Source organism: Bombus fervidus, chromosome 1 (assembly GCF_041682495.2).
Source record: "Bombus fervidus isolate BK054 chromosome 1, iyBomFerv1, whole genome shotgun sequence".
Lineage (NCBI taxonomy): Eukaryota > Metazoa > Arthropoda > Insecta > Hymenoptera > Apidae > Bombus > Bombus fervidus.
Genome location: NC_091517.1, coordinates 8,037,283 through 8,044,736, shown reverse-complemented (window position 1 = coordinate 8,044,736; position 7,454 = coordinate 8,037,283). Strand labels below are relative to the sequence as shown.

The 7,454-nt window shown below is 39.1% G+C and overlaps 1 long non-coding RNA gene across 2 annotated transcripts in view; it reads right to left on the bottom strand.

Moving 5' to 3' along the window:
- Window positions 1–431: 431 nt before the first annotated feature.
- Window positions 432–7,454, bottom strand: part of LOC139988361 (uncharacterized) — a 111,282-nt gene continuing 104,259 nt past the window's right edge. For both annotated transcript variants that reach the window (XR_011800083.1, XR_011800082.1), the window contains exon 3: window positions 432–1,604. This is a non-coding gene — a long non-coding RNA (uncharacterized lncRNA). The remainder of the gene's footprint in view (window positions 1,605–7,454) is intronic.

The window sequence follows — 7,454 nt, the reverse complement described above, 5'->3', positions numbered from 1 at the left end:
GTGTTCTCCGCTAATTTATAATAATTAGACCCGTGTCTCGCTGGTCCCCACCACGTCTCTTTTTGATCTTCTCCATCCACCTCCATCCACCTTTCTAATTCACGTTGGCGAGCTACGCTAACTCGGTGATTATTTGCTCGCTTCGAGATCCCCTGTAATTTGGACGAAGTGGCTCCACGCACGAAACCAGGATTCGACACGATGTAGTTCTGTGATACACACGTTCGGGGACCGGAGTGATATTCCGCAGAAGAGAACTCTGAAATTTCGTGTCGCAAATCGGCCACGAAACGCTCGTGGTCGCTCTCTGTATCGCAATGGTAATGGCGCCAAGGCACGATCGACGATTACGATTAAACTGGCGTGTTTGGGTGAGAAGAACACGGACGAATATCAGCGAGGAAACCACGAACGATCAAAGAAGTCTATTGGGCGTATTTAGTGGCTACCAAAACGATTTGAAAATATATTTATTTTTTAATGAAACGTCTTTTTATCAAGTACCACATTTTTATAATTACATGAAAATACCATTAAAATAGTGCGAAATTTAATGTAGGTACTTGGATCTGGTTGATGTAGGTACGTAAATGCTACAATATGATGTACAAGTACCTTTTGTGCTCATCGAAAATAACCATTGTCAGTCAAAACGTATTGTAGCAAGAAATTATTTTAATTGACGTGGCTAAAATACTTTTTAAAAATTCACATGACCTATTCAGAATCAATGCTGTGCTAATACAACATTTCACGAAGAGAAATATAGAGGATTTCATCAATTTCGTTTTCATTATTATTTCTTCTTCCATCCTGACCTTATATTATCAGAAACCGTATACGTTATAATCCCTGCGTGAGTACATAAATCTTCTATTACGTCAAAATAGACATGAGAACATGAAATTTCAATTAGAAAATCTGTCACAGGTCAGTAGAATTTCACCAGGTGATAAATAAACATGCGTGCAATAAACACGTACTGTTACTTGCAGTTTATCTAATGCGAATGATCGATCGAATAACAAACAATATCCGATTAGGATTAAGTGGCACGTGGCGCTATAATTTTCACACGAAATACATTTCACATAAAATTAACCTTTGACACTGGAAAACATAAATCGACGATTAGAAAATTGTCACAGGCTAGTAGAATTTCATCGGGTGATAAATAGCCGTATATACGATAAACGCTCAGTAATAAACGCTATATACGATAAACGCTTCACTTTATCTGTTTCACATGATCGAATACCAAAACATACCATTCAAGTACCAAACAATATCCACATGTATACTTACCATAAATCTCGGCATCGATTAAAATTAAACGTCTGATGTACGCGATACCACTTATTCATCCATTCGAGCGTTGTACGATATCGGCAATATTGCATAGTAGATGATCGGTATAGAAATCTGCACACAAAGGCTTATTTCCCGTTGAGTAAATAGATCCATGGAGCACTTTCACTGGCGTCCTTCGCGGCCTCTCACGGTTCTCCCTCGAATCTTCATCCTTGGCTACACGGCGGCCAATGAACGTCCCGCGGCGAGGGCACAAGTGGACGGACAAATTAAGTGTTGCTCCGACAACGGGCCTGAAACACGCGTCCACACTAGAATTACATCCACCGATACCGATCTACATCGGATTTGAATAATGCACCGTGAGTTTCTTCCGCACAGCGGAATAACCAGTCCATTCGAATGGTTAACAGAACGCTACGCTAATGTTCGATCAGAGTGTGATATTCGCTGCGAAAGAAAGAAAACGTGTATGTGTGTACAGGTTGGTACCTACACGATGCTACGTTTTAGCGGGCAAGCATTTGATTTCGGTCGTTTTGTACCTTACGTCGCGCTTCCGTATCTCTATGACTTCGAAATAATTCAAAGCCGTGCAGAGATACGCGATTAGATAGGGGATTACGAATCACCGATGGAGCACCACGAAAGGGAATCAGAACGAGTTTCGAATGCTTCTCGCTAATGAACCTACGCCGTACAGGAAACGCACACAGTAAGTTTTGTACAGTTCATTGCCATCTCCGGGCATCGTTAGTCCCTGGCTAACCTTCACGGATTTAAGACGGTACATCACGCAGCCACACTTGGTCTCTTTCTCTCTTCCTCTCGCATCCGCTGCGTTTGTCATATCTTTATTATTGCCCTCGGTTTAATGCGCTTCCGTGGCGTGTTGCTACGTTTTCGTCGAACGTTTTTGTGGCCGGAGAGGGCGGGGTTTCGCCGAGCGAAATTTTTCGTTCCATTTCGAGGACGCGTTATTACCAGGCCGAGGTGGCGTGCAAAAAAATACTCCGCCAAAGACAGCGTCGGTAAGCGGTCGTCGTTGAGTGTGTTTGGCGAATGATTGTTCCGACGTACCCATGGAAATGAAACGTTCGTAATAAAGCAGCTGGCATTACCGATATGATATAGTTTTTTACCGGGCGTTTCTTATCGACAGGAATAGGGGTAATGAGATGGAAAGGACTGATGACGGTTCGCTGGTATTACACGAGTGAAAGTTTTTGCCCTCGCGGTATGCGAAAGAATCGAGAAAATTATTACGCTTGTTAGAGTTTTGTGAATAACATTTGATGGTGTACCGTGGCGTTGTTTTATATGACGAAAAATTATCTGCTCATTTTCGTGGTAGTCGACCTTACGCCGCGATAACCTTACGCCTGATCAAAATTTTCTGATACTACTGACGCTCGGACTGGTAGTAGTATTGCCCGATTATAGGATTTCTTCCAGCTCACTAGAACTATGCATGTTTACACATTGCGCCTCTATGCTCTTGCAAAATGAAAAATTTGAAAGTTAATGCGTTTAAAAAAATGGGATAAAGGAAAGACAGAATTTTGCAATGGTATCCATATAAAATTAAACTTCGATAATAAAAGATTAACCTTTTTTTTAAAAAAAAGTTTTAAAAAAGCTATCTATATTTTAAAATAATAATGTTCTTTTGAATAAAATTAATACTGTCTTTGATGTTCGCTTTTTAAAGATCATGGTTCCGACTTTTCCGCCACGTTACTTCTGCTCCAAAATGATTTAACTTGTACGTTAAACATTTCTCCTGTAGTTAAAAACAAAGGAGCTATTTACATTGGTTCTTATTCAAAAATTACAAAAATAATACTTTGCTCCGGTAATAAAACAACGAATTGAAACAGATAAGACACCCTCAAATTTCCAAATAAACCACGATCTGCACGGTAGTCGACTTGTCGAGTAAATAAAATCAAAGTATGCCATAGCCCTTTCAAGTTCTCAGGGTATAAAGACTTCAAGAGTTAGTCGGTCAAACGGACAAAAAAAAAAAGAGAAAAAAATGGAGGAAGGAGAAAAGAAAGAAGGGAGAAATAAAAAGCAGAAAACGTGAAAAGGAGGAAAGAAGTGGAGGCAGGAAGAGAGGAAAGAAAAGGGAGGAGAAGTAGAAAAGGAGATCGACGGTAGGCGAAGGGGTATAAGGGGTTTAGCAAAGGGGAAACGTGAAAGAGGGCCTGGCCATAACATTACAGAGGAGCCTGCTGAGTGAGATATTACCGCCGTCATAACCTCTAATAACTACACAGAGCCCTTTATAACGCCTCCCAGTGCCTCATTGTATCGCGGTGGTAGGCTCCTCTTGTCTCATACGTAATGTAGGTAAGGCTTAGCGCTGAGACCTGTACTTTCAGATGGTACCATTACATGCCGGTGTGAGTATTCGCCACTATCGAAAGCCACTACGCAAGGACGATCAGCTATGGGAAAAAGAGCGTGGCACACGTGGAGCACCGGCCTCGAGTTTGCGTATATACATACATACGAAGCATGGAATCGTGCGAAGAAGCTTGGTCGTTCCACTTTGGTCGAAACTAAAGAAATTCTGTAAATGGACGTCACGCATGTTGGAGTCACTGTGGCGGAACACGACGAGTCTTTCTTGGAAAGGAAGAAACCTTTCGGGTGATTTTGATCCGAAGGTGTCCAGGGTGGTCTGCTAACTCGCCGCCGGAACTGTGGGAATTCGGTGAGATTTAATTGTAGTCTGAAAAAGATGACATCGTGTAGCGCGGGAGCTACTTTTGGAAACACAGGTTTTGTAAATGCCACGCTGGATGTTGGAAGCAAGCGAGGGATTTTGTTCAGTTGTTTATACTTTGGATAGGATGACAATTTTACTTGGAATCCAAAATTCGAGATTATTATGTAGAAAGAAAAGTTTGTTGAAGTGAAACCGCGAGAGTCGATGAATTTGTAAAATTACGTCTAATTGCATTGGAGAAACCTGAAGCTTCACACGAATGAAAATGTCTTCATAATTTTTACAATTTCCCTTAATAGTTTCGAGCAATGTACATAGTAGCTATATCTTCCTCAGACTTGGAGCAACACAACCATCGTATACCCTTGAAGGATTATTAATAAGTTTAATACGTACGTCGATATGTATTCACTAAATGATGTAATAATGATTAGCCGAAAATCTAACTAATTATTTATCAAAAAGAGAAAAGGAGAGCAAACACACAATCACCGTAACAATAATTTATCTCTCGAAGATCGTCATATGACAGGTGATATCTTTTCATACGACTCACTTACAGATACCATCACGTATCTGGTAAATGATCTAATAATGGTCAGTCACTTTAACTAATAAACGATGAAAAAATAGAGAGAAGAAGGAACACACCAATGATTGAATCCCAACTAAACGAAAGTGTCTGACAGAAACTAAAGTAGATCGGTGCAAAGGTGATGGAATTGTTCTAGAAGCGGTTAGTTCCTAACTAATCATACCGGATTTTAATTAGCTTCTGATCTATGTGTTGTTACGAGCTGCTCGTATCGCGTGATTTTACAATCCGTTGGTAATACAGGTGCACATCCTGCCCGAGGTTGATAGAATACCAGGATACGTTGTCGGAGGCCTCTGCAACATTTTCTCTGTGTCTGCGTTTCTCGTATTACCTTTCTTTTATTTTCATCTTTTCTCGGGACGGGCAAACTCGTTGCTTCTTCTTTCGCTGGACCGTGCGGCGCATCTTGCAACGTCACGAGGCGTTTATCCATTTTACGTCATTTGCCATGCTCGCACCGTGAAACTGATACTCCGGGACGTTCATTTCCGCGAGGTTTTGTTGCTCCCTCAAGGGGAAGATGCGTCGGATAGCAAGAACAGCAAATTCGTTCGCGCGTTTCGCGATGCTCTTTAAGGGGAATTAGAATTACGATTAATCAGCTCCACCGACCGGATCCTCTTATATCTTCCCCCTACAGCGCAGCGTGTCGTTGCTTGATGCTCCCTTCCGGCTCGTTCCTTCGGCAACACGTGATTTTGTTATCTATGAGTTATGGCCGGAATAGCGATAAATTTTGTAAGAAGAATAACGTTTCGCAATAACATAAAAATCTTACCATATCGATGTATTATAGGGAAATTATTTCTTGAGCGTATCTATCGAACACGTGAAGTAGAACGAAACACTATGGTTCATATCCCCCTTAGTGCTAAATCATAATGTTACGAATTTAGCTGTAGCGGCATATGAGTCAATGGAAGATTGGAATCGAGAGAGACTCATATTGTTATGCCTTGGAGTGCCAACGTTGTTTTGGTTTGCTACGTTTAAAGGTAAACAAACTCCGGACAAAACATTATCGCCGTTATTTGTAATTGTCAACCGGAGTTACATTTGAACTTTTTGTGGTACCACCGGTCCATACAAATAAACAAACATGCTCTCTAGGACGATTAGTATAGCGAGTCATACAGTGGAATAGCGAGCGTAGAGTTGAACAGTAGCATCGAGCGAGCGACGATTACGACCGGCATACACTATCTCTGTACCTGTATTTAAAGTGATTTTAATATACACTGACTGATTACAATTTTATCACTCGTCTCTTTAATAAACCAACACGTTTAATATACACCTCATAGCAATGTGGTCGAAACGTTTCTCTCTATTCTACTCGCTTGTAACATTCAATTTATTTTTATAAAATTGAATTCAATTGAAATTTCTAATAAATGACCAAGCAAATGATCAAATAAATCAATGGGTTTCAACTGTACATCAAAGATCGGTATGATCGTTCTGCTTGAATCCAATGTAGTGGCGCGCACATGTATTTTATCATTCCTAAACAGTTGCAATATGAGAGTACGTATATGTACATACATGTGTATGTGAATTAATTCTCATTGTACGATGAGAAAATGTCTGTTGAAGTTTGAAGGCTTCGAAATAAAAAATCTAGAAATCGAAGTTAAATTTAAATTTTTCAAATAACTCCTGATCTGTAATCTTCTCTACATTATACACATGTCTGTCTAATGATCAGATGAAGCAGAAGTAGCGTTCTTTTTTCTTCTTTTCCTTTTCTTAATACCTCTGTTTTACGAAGAGATGCCCGAGGGTGGTTACTTTGTTGCTTTGCCAGACTGTCGGCATTATTCCGATGAAATTGATATTCCGAGATATCATCAGCGTTTAAAGCATGATGGCTACTTATAAATACGCGAAGCATTATGCATTATCACAGCCGCTTCGCGTGATATTGGCCGTTTTGTTGCGCGTATTTTGATTCAACTCCGTTATCGCCGCCAATACCCTGAAGATATGCAAATTTCGTCGTCGTATACGGCTCTGAAAAGAGTTTGACAAAGAAAGTGTTTCTTTCATGATATATTAGGGAATTCTAATTAACTCTGCCTGAAATGTATGAAGTTCTTTTAAAATACATTAACGACGGTGTAGGAAAGAAAATATACGGTGAAATGAGAAAATCAAGATGCAAGGGAAATGTATTAATTTCCTACAAAAGATTCTACGAAGAAATTTAATAAATTATAGATGACATTTCTTATATTACCATTCGGTGTATATTAGCACGTTAAGTATTACAGAATGTTCAGATTAAAAATAGTTTTCTAACAATATACAACGAGCTTACTGCTTTCTTTTCAAACTTTATGCAATTCTATTTCGTATCGATACAATAATGCGCATGTTGGAACTCGAGTATCAAAGAGATATTAATACAACTATGAATATTAATTAATAAAAGTGTACGCAAATTATCAACGTGTATAAAAATTTAATCTGTAAATCTTTTTATTTCCTTATTTTATTATCATCTGCACTAATGATCAGACATCTTGATGATGTCATGTACATTAAATCACTCATCTCATTTGCATTTTACAATTGCGTAATATCATCCTATCAACCAAGTATTATTTTTTTCGTAAAATGACTAAAGTATGACTTGAGTATCTTTCTCCTTATTTTTCAATTTATATTTTATTATAATTACGCAAAAAACCTCCCTTGGATCACATATGAAAGAAAACAAATTGCCTGTAAACAGAGTGACGTCAGAATCTTTGTCACAAATTTTTAAAGTTATGGTATAAAAGTTGATATGTTTCATAAAAAATG